Genomic DNA, 14,573 nt, shown 5'->3' with positions numbered 1-14,573 from the left:
AAGTCAGGAAGAGGACAGGGCTTGGAGGGAAGATAAGGAGCTCAGCTTTGTACATGTTGAGTTTAGGTGGCGGGCAGACATCCAGGTGGAGACGTCCTGGAGGCAGAAGGAGATATGAGCCTGAAGGGAGAGGGAGAGAACAGGGAAGGAGATGTAGATTTTGGGGTCATCTGCACAGAGATGATAGTTGTAGCCGTGGGAGTGAATGAGTTCACCAAGGGAGTGAGTGTCGATGGAGAACAGAAGAGGGCCAAGAACTGACCTTGAGGAACCCCTAGTGTTAGAGGATGGGAGGGAGAGGAGGAGCCAGCCAAGGAGACTGAGAATGAACGGCCAGAAAGATGAGGAGAACCAGGAGAGGTCGGAGTGCGTGAAGCTAAGGTGAGATAAGGTGTGGAGGAGAAAGGGATGGTCTACATTGTCAAAACTGGGGCTGAGGTACCTGATAACCCACTTCCACAGGCTTCATGCCGCGAGATGGGACGCACACTTTCTCTGTCCCCACACCCGCGATTGGTCAAGAGACAACATCACCAGGAAAGTGCCACAACACCACCACGAAATTGCCAGAACAACAGGGTCCAGCCCAGGCAGCCCACACAGCCAATCAGGCCATGTCGTGAAGGGAGAGAGACTGGCTTGGCGGCTCGGGGCACATAGGCTTCTAAGAACCGTAGTCTGACCTTCGCTCTTGTTGGCCCTAACCTCCACCTCCCTAACTACCACTCCCATTGTGTGCCGGTGCGGGGACTGCTGCTATTGGCCAGAGTGCAGAAGGCTGTTCAGGCCACTTTCCAATTAAGATCGATAGTAGGAATTATGGTATTTATTAGGTACATGCTACCACACCCCTGTGAGGTGTAGCATAGAGAACACAGCAACCCCCAAACTGGTCCAAATCAGACTCCATTCGTCCCATTCTTCCAGAGAGAGTTTACCATATCAGCAACACTGAGCGACCCCATCTACTGTTGGCGGGCCTCTTAAAAGGAAGGGATTTTTACATATCCTTTCGTTGACATGGGTCTGCTCCAAGATGGTCCAGGCAGCTGCCCTTGGCCCTACCCAAGATGCTCCGACAGGAGAAAAACCTTACTGGTGCCCGCTCTCCATCGGATTCGCATGTAGCCCAGCCCAGGCACCAAACTAGCCGATCAGACCCTCCCGGGAGGGTTATGTCAAGTCTCGACAGAGACTACCAGAAACTACCCAGCCCTTCGACACATCTGTGTATAGCCATGATGAATTGATTCTTATTGGTATCTGTCGCCCCTTGGAGACTGAAAGCTTGTTGGAGCCAGGGAATGTATCTGTGCTGTACTGCCTCAGGGGCTTAGAACAGTGCTCTACCCACAGAATACACTCAATCAACTCGATGGATCCATCGACTGATTAAGTCAAACACAACACCAAGGATTTAGGCCTTTGAGACAGGAAGAAAAGTGCTGCAGTCTACAGTGGTGGGAAAGAAAACCATCTTGATCTAGTGGATAGATTTCTAATTCCAGATCTCGACTATGTCACTCTCTGGGCAGGTCACCACTCTGTAACTGACTGACTTTTTCATTTTTTATTCTTCTTTATCTATTTCGGTGTAATAACAACTGTCTCGTCCTCCTGACTGAGAGATCCCTGCAGGGAGGGAAGGAGTACATTTATTGTTACAGTGCACTCTCTCAAGCTCTAAAGAGAATGGCAAGAGCCGGGCTTGGCAGTCAGAGGTCCTGGGTTCTAATCTCTCCTCCTCCACTTGTGAGCTGTGTGACTTTGGGCAAGTCATATAACTTCTCTGGGCCTCAGTTACCTCATCTGTAACATGAGGATTAAGACTGGGAGCCCCAGGAGGGAATGATCTGATGACCTTGTATCTACTCCAGCACTTAGAACAGTGCTTGGCATGTAGTAAGTGCTTAACAAATACAATTATTATTATTATTGTTACAGTAAGCTCTCCATTATTACATCTGAATGAATGAACGAATAAAGAAAAGAATTCCTGGAGCCTCGTTTGCCTCATCAGTAAAGGGAACAAGAAGACTGTGAGTTTCCTGTCGGTCAGGAATATGTTCAACTCAATTCGGTTCAATCTACCCCAGCTCCTAGTACAGTACCTGGAACACGACAAGTGCTTATGAAAGAAAGTGTTAGAAGAAAAAAACATAGAAACAAATAAAATAGCAGGTGTCAGGGCAGGGTTAGATTTGGAAGAGGTGTTCTGGGCAGGACCTGTGTAGTTGGAGGTGTCGGCGGGATGTAGTACACATGGTGCTTGCCCCAAGGAAGTGGACGACGTAGTTGGGAGAAGGGACAATTAAGATATTCCAGGTAGGGGATCATCATAAAGGACGACAAAGTACAAAAGGACTGAAGCATCCATCAGTTAGGCGCTGATTTCATAATCCAGAGTTGCCACAAGTGGGCAGCTTCCCAAGTTATTCTAGGCCATGGTCGGTTCCTCTGGATACCCAGAGCTTTGCCGCCACCCAACCAACCTTTCACAACCCTCGAGATGCAGCGGAGAGAGTTGGAAAGGGCACAGGGCTGAGAGGTGGGAAACCTGGGCCCATGTTCCTGCTCCAAAACTCTTGTTCTGTGTGACCTGGGCCAAAGCAATTTGGAATCTATGTTTCTCACTGCCACTCCTGTAAAACTGGGGATGAACTAACTGTTTTACCCTCTTCCATAGGCGGCGAGCCCTGATGTGGGATGCAGGCTGTCTCTCTTCTGATCGTAGAGTCCCCACCCCCACTATTGGCCAAGACTAAGGGATGAACCAAAACCACCGTGATAATGCGGGGTTGACAGAGTCTAGCTCAGGCAACCCACCGAGCCAATCAGGGCATGTCACGAGGGGAAGGAGCGTGGCGTGGGGGCTCGGAGTACAAAGACAGATGGAAGCTGTAGTCTGACATTCGCTCTTGATGGTGTTCACCGCCGCCTCCCGAGCTACCATTCCCCTTGTGGCGGGGTCTACAGCCATTGGCCAGAGTGCGGAAGGCTTTGGGGGTTGTTGTTCGGGCCGTTTTCTGATTGAGGTTGATAGTAATGGTATTTATTAAGTACATGCTACCATTCCCTGTGAGGTGCAGCATAAAGAACTCAGAGGCCCCAGATCGGTCCTTAGGCACTTTTCATCCCATTCCCTCTCATTACCTCAAATGCAACCGCCAGTGCACTGAGCGGTCCCATGTAATGAGGGCGGGCCCCTTAAACGGGTGGCGTATTTCAACATCCTTTCATTGGCAGGAGCCCGCTCCGAGCTCATCCAGGCAGCTGGCCTTGGCCCTCCCCAAGAAGCTCCCACGGGAGTGATCCCTCATTAGTCCCCTCGCTCTCCACCCTGTTCAAATGTAGTCCAGCCGAAACACCGACCCAGCCAATCAGACCCTGTCGAAAGGGTTCTGTGGAGGCTCGATATCCAAAGACTCCAAAGGGAGTCATAGACTGAAGCTCACTCCGGACACCGTTCGATTCCGCCTACCAAACTACCATTCCGGGAATGCCTCATGGCCTGACTCTCAGCTGCTGGGGGGCGCACAGAAGGCGTTATTGATCCATATTCAGGCTCGCAAAGGAGGCACTGTGCAGTGCTGCGGCTGCCCTGATCCCCTACCCACAGTCCCCAGCCCTCCAGCACTTCCTTCAATAGGAATAATTAATTGATTCCTAATGGTGTCTGTCTCTCCGTGTATACTGTGTGCTGGTTGTGGCCAGGGAATGTATTTGTGTTGTACTGTCCCAAGGGCGCAGTAACAGTGCTCTACACACAGAATGCTCTCAATCAATGGATTGATTAATTGATTGAGTCAAACACAACACTAAAGATTTTGGCTTCGGAGACAGGAAGCAAAGTGCTATAATCTGCTTCTCATTCTCTCTCTCTCTCTCTTTCTCTCACACACACGCACACACACACTTTCTGTCTACCCCAGTGCTAAATATCTAGTACACCTGGCAAGCATTACGCACTTAACAAATACCATTGCAAGAGAGAAAAAGAGATGGGTGGAGGTGGAAGGAAGTGTGGAATGGACAATTGCATCGCCCTCTAGAACTAAGGGCTGAAGGATGCAACTCCACAAGGCCTAACTCTACAAGGGCCTTTGACACTTTCGACCACGCCCTTCTCCTGGTTGCCTATCGACCTCCGCTCCAAACAAAAACTCCTCACTCTAGGCTTCAAGGCTCTCCATCACCTTGCCCCTTCCTACCTCTCCTCCTCTCCTCCTCCCTTCTCTCTTTCTCCTCCTCTCCTCCTCCCATCTCTCTTTCTACTGCCCACCCCGCACGCTCCGCTCCTCCGCTGCCCACCTCCTCACCGTCCATCGGTCTCGCCTATCCCGCCGTCGACCCCTGGGCCACGTCCTCCCGCGGTCCTGGAACGCCTTCCCTCCTCACCTCCACCAAACTGATTCTCTTCCCCTCTTCAAAACCCTATTTAAACTCACCTCCTCCAAGAGACCTTCCCAGACTGAACTCCTCTTCTCCCTCTACTCCCTCTACCACCCCCCCTTCACCTCACCACAGCTAAACCCTCTTTTCCCCCTTTCCCTCTACTCCTCCCCCTCTCCCTTCCCATCCTCTCAGCACTGTACTCGTCCGCTCAACTGTATATATTTCCATTACCCTATTTATTTTGTTAATGAAATGTACATCGCCTTGATTCTATTTAGTTGCCATTGTTTTTACGAGATGTTCTTCCCTTTGACTCTATTTATTGCCATTGTCCTTGTCTGTCCGTCTCCCCCGATTAGACTGTAAACCCGTCAAATGGCAGGGACTGTCTTCATCTGTTGCCGATTATTTGTTCATTCCAAGCGCTTAGTACAGTGCTCTGCACATAGTAAGCGCTCAATAAATACTATTGAATGAATGAATGAATTCTCCTCCACACCCTATCTCACCTTGGCTTCATGGACTCTGTCCTCTCCTGGTTCTCCTCTTATCTTTCTGGCCATTCATTCTCGGTCTCCTTTGCAGGCTCCTCCCTCTCCCATCCTCTAACTGTAGGGGTTCCTCAAGGGTCAGTTCTCGGGCCTCTTCTGTTCTCCATCTACACTCACTCCCTTGGTGAACTCATTCGCTCCCACGGCTTCAACTATCATCTCTATGCAGATGACACCTAAATCTACATCTCCTTCCCTGTTCTCTCCCTCTCCCTTCAGGCTCATATCTCCTTCTGCCTCCAGGACGTCTCCACCTGGATGTCTGCCCGCCACCTAAAACTCAACATGTACAAAGCTGAGCTCCTTATCTTCCCTCCCAAGCCCTGCCCTCTTCCTGACTTCCCTGTCACTGTGGACGGTACGACCATCCTTCCTGTCTCTCAAGCCCATAACCTTGGTGTCATCCTTGACTCAGCTCTCTCATTCAACCCACACATCCAATCCGTCACAAATGCCTGCCGGTCTCACCTTTACAATATCGCCAAGATCCGCCCTTTCCTCTCCATCCAAACAGCTATCATACTGGTACAAGCTCTCATAATACCCCGGCTGGATTATTGTGTCAGCCTTCTCTCTGATCTCCCTTCCTCCTGTCTCTCCCCGCTCCAGTCTATTCTTCATTCCGCTGCCCGGTTCATCTTCCTGCAGAAACGCTCTGGGCATGTCACTCCCCTCCTTAAAAATCTCCAGTGGTTGCCTATCAACCTCCCCATGAAACAAAAACTTCTCACTCTGGGCTTCAAGGCTCTCCATCACCTTGTCCCGTCCCCCTCTCCCCTCAAACCTCACCTCCCTTCTCTCTTTCTACTGCCTACCCCACACCCTCCACTCCTCTACCACTCACCTACTCACCGTCCCCGGTTCACGCCTATTCTGCCGTCGACCTCTGGCCCACGTCCTACCGCTGTCTTGGAATGCCCTCCCTCCTCACCTCCGCCAAACTCTCTTCCCCTCTTCGAGGCCGTATTGAGAGCTCACCTCTTCCAAGAGGCCTTCCCAGACTGAGATACTCCTTTTCCCTCTGTTCCCTCTGCTCCCTCTTTCCTCCCCCTCCACCCTCTGCTCCCTCTCCCTTTCGCCCTTCACCTCCCCTCAGCTAAGCCCCCTTTCCCTCTGCTCCTCCCCATCTCCCTTCCCCTCCCCTCAGCACTGCACTCGTTTGTATATATTTTTATTACCCTATTCATTTTGTTAATGAGGTGTACATTCCCTTGATTCTATTTATTGTGATTATGTTGTCTTGTTTTTGTCCATCTGTCTCCCCCTACCCGTCATTGGGCAGGGATTGTCTCTATCTGTTGTCAAATTGTACATTCCAAGCGCTTAGTACAGTGCTCTGCACATAGTAAGCGCTCAATAAATACTATTGAATGAATGACTCGACCTGCTGTTGTATCCGTTGGCGAGCCACAAAGGACTTGATAATGCTAACGAGGAGCTCAGTGGGATTCATTCACGAGGGGCTCACCCAATCCGTTCAACGAGATAATCGGCCAATCTAAGGTAATTGAGCGAGGGCGGAGACTACCGGGTGCGGAGCACTGGGCCACGATCTTGGGAGAGTACAACATAAGAGAGAGTGGGGAGAAACGTTCCCTGCGCCTTTCTGTTCAAGGGATTTCCGGGTCCCTGTCCTGCGCTGAACCCGAGTCTGAGATTCACTTTGGAGGTGCGGAGCGGATCAACAGGGCGACGTCTCCTAGTCCGGTGGGGGCCGGGGTGGCGGGAGCAGTCCAACCCTGCTATGGGCACCCTGTTGAGGAAGGGGACTGCTTGTGACCGTTTCCTACCAAAGGGGTTCGGGGCTAACGCTGTTTCCCGGAGTTAACCCCTGGCAGAGGATGGACGATGGTGGCACTGATGTCTAGTCAGAAATCCTTTCAGCCTCCTAGTCGGGAGCGTCTCCTTTCTCGGATCCGACCCTCCTTCCCAGTCGCCACCGACCCAAGGAGCGACCTGCTGCGATCGGGGGAATGGAGACCACAGGTGCCTCGTTGTGCTCAGTCCCCGTAACAGTGATATATGTGAGAGTGTGGTGTGATAAGGCTGACCCACTGATCCGCAGCCCCATCATCTTGCGCTGGTCAGCAGCGGCAACAGCATCAGGAAAGAGGGAGTGGGAGTGGTTTTATAATGGGAACCAGGAACATGAGGGACAGCGAGCTCCCCACAAAGGAGCTGCACGTCATGAAGGTCTCCGACCCCAAACGGCCCCAGCAGAACAGTGTTCAGGTGCCCCAAAGATGCCTGAGCACCCACCCCTAGAGAAACACAGCCCTACTCTTCAGACGGGGAAAAGAAGGCTCCACCACCAGGCAACTGTCAAAATTTGCTTTGAATCTCTCTGTTTCGCATTTTACTAAGGACTTCCGTGGAAATGAGTAAGATTTATATGCTTTGAAGAGAAGCTACGGTACAGTACCCACAACCCATCACGACCGATCCAGCCAGCCATCCGCATGCCCACCTAAATCACGGTGGCCAATGCTAGCGCCTCTCAAGACCCTTTTCTGGGAGGAATCCTCACGCACCGGGGGATTTGGGTAGGCGGGAGAGACACAGACCGAAGCTTGACAGGCAGACCATAGAAAAACTTCCTTTTTCAGTCCACTTATCGATGATTTGACCACTGCCTCGAACTCCGTGCATTATGAGAATGCATACGTGCCAAATGTGCCCCTTTCTCCGTTGCCAGATGCAATCGATCGATCCACCAGTGTTATGGCTCGAGCGCCTACTGTGTGCAGAGCACTGAACTAAGCACCCAGGAGATTACAAAACTTCAAAGTTCGTAGACACGTTCCGTGCCCACGAGGCGCTTACGATCTAGAGGCCGCGGGGGGCGGGGAGGCATCTCAAGTGGGAGGGGGTGCAGCGCTCCGGAACAAGAACACACGGAGACCACAACAGATTTGCGTGGCCACTTTTCCAAGATATTTTTTAAACGGAGGGGAAGAAAAATCACATTTAAAGTCTAGCGCTGGGTTTGGAAAAGTCTTTGAATCTCAGAATCTCATAGAACGTTGAAGCAGAGGGGCTTAGTGGGACAACCTGATTATCTTGTATTTACCCAAGTGCTTAGAACAGTGTATGGCACAAAGTAAGCGCTTAACAAACAGCATCATGATGATCATTATTACGATTAGTGAAAAGAGCATGGGCTTCGAAGTCAGAAGTCTGACCTCCTCCACTTGTCAGGTAGGTGACTTTGGGCAAATCACTTAACTTCTCTGGGTCTCAGTTACTGTTATGGAATTGTATCAGAGAAACGACTCTGATCTCGCAATAGCATGAGAGGGTTTCGTGATCTTGGTGCAGAAATGAACAGACTCAAGAGAGCGAGCCGAGAAAGCAGGAAAAGGCAGAATGTGGCTGCCCACCCATTAACTCCGGGGGAGTACGAGTGACGAATAGCCCTGAGCCATCTGAACCTGGTATCTTTATTTGCAAGCATTTCCGCGTTCCACTCGACTGCAACTCTTTCAGCACGTGCAAAATCCTACCCAATCCCCCTGCGTTGCCCATACTCCAGCCTCCAATCAGAACCCAGTTCTTAGAAGTGGTCCACATAAGGGAACGTAATTGACACGTCGCTGCCCAAACTTAAATGATTGATCTCCCAAAGGAAGTAGATTAAACGGAAACAGGATGTCTAGTACAATATTGGAAGGAGCTAGAATGGAGACAAGAAGGTCAATCGTCTAGTACAGAAGCAGCATGGCTTAGTAGCAAGAGCACAGGCTTGGGAGTCAGAGGACATGGGTTCTAATGCCAGCTCCACCACTTGTCTGCTGTGTGATCTTGGACAAGTCACTACCCTTCTCTAAACCTCAGTTTGCACACCTGTAAAATGGGAATTAAGATTGTGAAACCCACGTTGGACTACATGATTACCTTCTATTTACCCCAGCACTTAGAACAGTGCTTGGCACATTGTAAGTGCTTAACGAATACCATCGTTATTCTCATTATTATTAGCCACTGCCCAAGCTAGGAGTGGAATGGCTATGTCTCTGCTTGACTCTCCCTCCCTTAGAGTGGAGTCCTATAGAGTACTGGACACTCTCCAGAGAGGGGACCATCTGAAATCGTACCGCATTAATCCAAGCAGTTATCCTATCCCGCCTCGATTACTGTATCAGCCACCCTACTGACCTTCCTCCCTCCCTTCTGTCTTTCCCCACACCAGTCCATACTTAACTCTGTTGCCCAGATCATTTTTCCACAAAAACGTTGACTCCGTGTTTCCCCACTCCTCAAAAACTTTAAGTGGTTGCCCATAGCTCTTCTGATAAACCACCTCTTCCGGAGGAATTACTAAATTTAATTTTCTGACTCTTCAACTATGCCCTCACAGTACCCTTTAGCACTTCTGTACATACCAGTTTATTTACTCTACTATTTAAGCCTTTATTCGTTGACCTATCCATCTTTTCAGTCTCTTTTTCTTTCTATATGTTATTTATTTTGTGTCTGTCAGCCCTGTTGCACTCTAAGCTCTTTGTGGGCCAAAATGATCATTTGCTTGTATTGTACTCTCCCAAGCACCTATAAAAGTGCTCTACCCAGTCAATCAATCTTATTTATCAAGCACTCACGGTATGCTGAGCACTTACTAATATCTTAGGAGAGTACAATATAGCAGAGTTGCCAGACACATTCCCTGTTCACAAGGAGCTTGCAGTCTAGAGAAGAAGACAGACATTAATCTAAATAAATAAATAATGGCTATGTACTTAAATGCAGTTAGGTTGCAGGTGAGGTGAATAAAAGGTACAAATTCAAGTCCAAGGGTGACATGGAAGGGAGTGAGAGAAGAGGAAATGAGGGCCTAGTCAGGGAAGGCTATCTGGCTGTGATGTGCTTTTAATAAGCCTCTGACAGAGGGGAGAGGGATCATCTCTTGGATATGAAAGCGGAGGGAATTCCAGGCTAAAGGCAAGATGTGAACAAGGGGTCAGTGGTGAGAGAGAAAAGACTGAGGTACTGTGAGTAGGTTGGAATTAGAGGAGCAACATGTGTAGGTAGGCTGTAGTAGGAGAGCAGTGAGGTAAGGTAGGATGGGGCAAGGTTATCAAGTTCTTTAAAGGAGTTTCTGTTTGATCAGGAAGTGGATGGGCAACCACTGGAAGTTCTTGAGGAGTTGGAGAACATGGACTGGACAAGGACTGATCATTTTTTAGAAAAATGATCCGGGCAGAAGAGTGAAGTATGGACTGAAATGGGGAGAGACAGGAGACAAGGAAGTCAGCAAGGTGGCTGATGCAATAATCAAGGCAGGATAGGATAATGTTTGGATTAACATGATAGCAGTTTGGATGGAGAGGAAAGTGTGGATTTTAGTGACCCCGACCCCTGGCCCACGTTCTGCCTCTGGCCTGGAATGCCCTCCCACCTCAAATCTGCCAGACAATTACTCTCCCACTCTTCAAAACTTTACTGAAGGCACATCTTCACCAAGGGGTCTTCCTACTTTTCCTCATCTCCTACTTCCTTCTGTGACACCCTGACTTGACCTTTGCTCTTCTCCCCTCTCCCAGCCCCACAGTACCTATCTATATATCTGGAATTTTATTTATTTGTACTGATGTCTGTTGATTTGTACTGATGTCTGTCTCCCCAACTCTAGACCATGAGCTCATTGTGGGCAGGGATTGTCTATCACTTTTTACTGTTGTATTGTACTTTCCAAAGCACTAAAATAGAGTGTTCTGCACACAGTTAGCACTTAATAAATATGATTGAATGAATGAATAAGGAGTTCTTTTGGACATTTTAACTTTAAAGTGATGGCAGGACAACCAAGTAGAGATGTCTTGAAGGCAGAAGGAAATGTGAATCTGCAGAGAGGGAGTGAGATCAGCATATTTATTGAGCACTTGCTATGTGTAGAGCACTGCATCAAGTGCTTGGGAGAGTGCAATGCAATAGAAGTACGGGACAATGAGCTTAACCTAGAGGGCCAGCTATCAATGATCAACTATTTTCCCACCCTCTCAGTCAATCAAATAATGATATCTGTTGAGCCCTTACTGTGTGCACAACATTTTACTAAGTGCTTAGGAGAGTACATGTCGATATGCTCCCTGCTCACAAGGAACTTACATTCTAAAGGGGGAGACAGATATTTAAATATATTATGGATATGTACATAAGTGCTTTGAGGGTGTCCTGAATAAAATATTGAAATCCAAGTGCAAGGACAACACAGAAGAGAGTGGGAGAAAAGGAAATGAGGGCTTACATGGGGAAGGCCATGTGGAAGAGATGTGATTTTAATAAGGCTTAAAGGTGGGGAGAGTGATCGTCTGCCAGAAATGACATGCTAGAGGCAGGACATGGGCAAGGGGTTGCCAGTGAGATAGATGAAATTGATGCACAGTGCATAGGTTGGTTTTAGAAAAGCAAAATGAACATGATAAATGGAGTCCTAATCATTTCCTACTCCCTTTGTTTTTAAGCCCCATCATCCTTTGATCTACTAACTCAGTCTACATTTTCCCACCCCATCTAGAGCCTACAGCTTTGCATCAAATAGAAACTCATTACAATAGGCTTTAAAGCACTTAATCACGTTGCTCCATCCTTTCTTACTTCCTTGTTTTCCTACTTCAACCCAGCCTGCCTTCTTCGCTTCTCTAATGCCAACCTGTTCAATGTGGCCTCATCTCATCCATCTTCCCACCGACCCCTCACTTATGTCCTGCCTCTGGCCTTGAATGCCATCCCTCTTCATATCTGACAATCACTCTCCTCACCTTCCAAAATCTTATTAAATGCACATTCCCTCCAAGAAGTCTTCTCTGACTAAGCCTTCATTTGCTCTTGCTCCCTTCTCCATCACCACAGCACTTAGGTACATATTCATTTATTTATTTATATTAATGCCTGTTGATCTCCCCACCCCCATAGACTGTAAACTCACTTAGGGCAGGAAACTTGTCTATCAAGTTTGTTATTTTGTACTCTCCCTAGCACTGAGTTCAGTGCTGCATACACAGCAAGGTCTCAATAAATATGATTGTTGGATTTATTGATTGATTGACATGGGCAGTCCCTGCTCTCACATTGCTTATATCAACTTGTAGAGAGACTCTGGAGAGAGGAGACTGTGTAGCAGGGAGCTACATGGCACTACAGTCTCTCCATCCTGGGTTTTCCTCCATTTCATGGACCAACATGATGACAAAACTTACAGCTATAGAGAAGGCTGAAAGAGATCTGTGGCAAATGTTTAGCTCTGGTCATGCATGACTGGGAGTAATAATAGCTAACATATAATAGAGACATAAGCTTCACTACCATACAGCAGGGCTATGGGCAGGAGTTGGAACACACCTAGAGCCTGGAAGATATGGCACTAATCCTGTCATTTCTCCCCAGAGGTATTTTGATGGGTCAATTAGGAGCAGTAGATAAATGAGGATGAGTTCTGGGATCATCTTGTCACTGTTTTTTTTGGTATCAGGGATGGAAGCCTGGACATATCTTGCTGTACAGTTGTCAGAGCAGATTAATGCTCAACAATTCACTCATCCACTCTGATATTAATCAGTCCCTGTGGGAGAGAAGAGATGAGAAAAGTAACAGATAAATATTACTGCAGCTCTGCTGTGCCAGAGACTGACTGTCCATGAGCAACCCTCCCTGCAAATACAAAGACTGGTGAGTAGCTTAAAGCCATCTCTCTGACAGTTGGGCCTCAGGGTCAGAAGTCGCTGTTTGGAGAAGACATTTTAGCATCTAACCAAATTTCCAGGATGAATGCCATAGCTTCATGCCTGCAGAAGAACCTTCTCCTGGGCCTCATCGATTCATTTCCCACTCCTAGAACCTTTGAGCTATTGCTCCTTGTCGTTAAACCAGATAATCTCCTGCTTGAAATTTCTGAAAATAATCAGTGTTAACCTTGATATGTAAAAGGCAATGTGCTGTTCTGTGAATTGCCCAAAGCATCCCAGGAGATATTGTCAGGGACAACGGGGGCAGAGGGGTGGCTGCACAGCACACATCCTTGTTGGAATAAGGCTATCATAAAATCAATAGATTTGAATTAAGAAATATAGTTTAAAAGAGAAGGGGAAGAGTGGCAGTTATAAAATCTCTAATAAATTCTGGTCAGTCATTTCAAAGAAAATCATACAGAAAAGAAAAGAAAAGAAGCATACCATGTGAACGCGACACAAATCTCTGACAACCAAAGTTGGCAAATCATTTGAGGTGTAAGTGCTGCAGTATCTCTGATAAGTAGATCAGGAAGGGGGAGAGTACTGGCAGAGGAAAGTACCCCGAGACTGAGGGTACAGGAAACATAAATCTTTAGGATGAAGCTGATGGTATCCCCGGGTGGCAATACTGATGGGAGTGATTCTATTATGTTCATAGTCATACAAATAGGCAGATTCTTTTGACTAAATAAGTTCTTTTTTTCATTCTACCATGAAAATAATCAGGTTTCTATTCCCTTAGCCTCTGATTACCCTTTGTCAGGGCTCTTTCTCTGAGAGCACCTTATCTTCTCAATTACCTGGTCATTGGAGAATCCCAGGTCAGGAGACTTCAGACAACCAAGTGTCCTCTTTCTTAGGGACCTCTGAACCATAGCAACTTGAACCATCTTAAAAACCCTCTGTCAAGTAGATGGGAGAGTGATTGGGATTTTTCTTTTCCAAAGAAACATCAGTCGGGGAAGTAGGTCATGATATAGGACAAATCAGACCAGAGTTAGAAATGTAAGTCCTGGATGTCTAATTTCACAGGATCCCAGGGCCACAGGGGGGCTATGGTGCCAGTGAACTCCCCTAAGGTAGAGATTGGATCATGTCCCCTGAGATCCAGGGGCAGGTAGGATATCCTGTTAGTTTCCAAATATTTTGATTTGTATGTGAGGACTAAAGGGAGAGGGTGAGGCCAATTTCTCTCTACTGTTCATTACCCCAGAGTCTGAGATTTGGTCCTAAAAACTGAAGTTTGGCTGTGGGCATGATAGAGGAGTGTTCCTCTCTCCAAGCAGAGGTGGGTAGCCTCAGATTCCTCAAGGACAATTATGGCTCATCTCTGGGAAATTGGGACAGGCAGGGTTTCTATTAAGGTAGGTAACATGATTAACTGAATGACCAGAGTGTTGTTGTGTTGGGACTTTGGGGATGTGTAACGGCAAATGCCACTGAGTTACCCAGTCCCGCTGTAACAAGATGGTCTAGAGATTCCAGAGAAAGAAGCAGCCCACGCCAGTCAGGCTTAGTTAGTTATTTAAGTGGTTGATTTGGGAAACTTACTTACGGAACGGTCCTCGGCGGCCTACAGACTTGGAGAGATCACATCGCGTCCCCTGCTGGTTGGGGCTTTCCTTTTATAGGCCACGTGATGTCACGAGAATGCACAAACAAGTTACATAAGGTGCTCACCAGCCCTTTCTGCATATGCCTAGGGCGCATACCATAGCAGCGAAGGTGCGGCAGTGTGCATGACTCGACCTTCAAACTATGGAGGGTCAGACTTGGGGCAAAACCACCCCTACAGGAAGCATTGCTTTTTATCTGGGTGTAAAGGTTGGGATACCATGGGTACTACTGCTGTGTGTGTAGGGTCCCTGGTAACAGCTTTCTCATCATGCATACTAAGAGT

The sequence above is a fragment of the Ornithorhynchus anatinus genome, unplaced genomic scaffold (genome assembly GCF_004115215.2).
Source record: "Ornithorhynchus anatinus isolate Pmale09 unplaced genomic scaffold, mOrnAna1.pri.v4 scaffold_80_arrow_ctg1, whole genome shotgun sequence".
Lineage (NCBI taxonomy): Eukaryota > Metazoa > Chordata > Mammalia > Monotremata > Ornithorhynchidae > Ornithorhynchus > Ornithorhynchus anatinus.
This window is presented reverse-complemented; position numbering follows the sequence as displayed.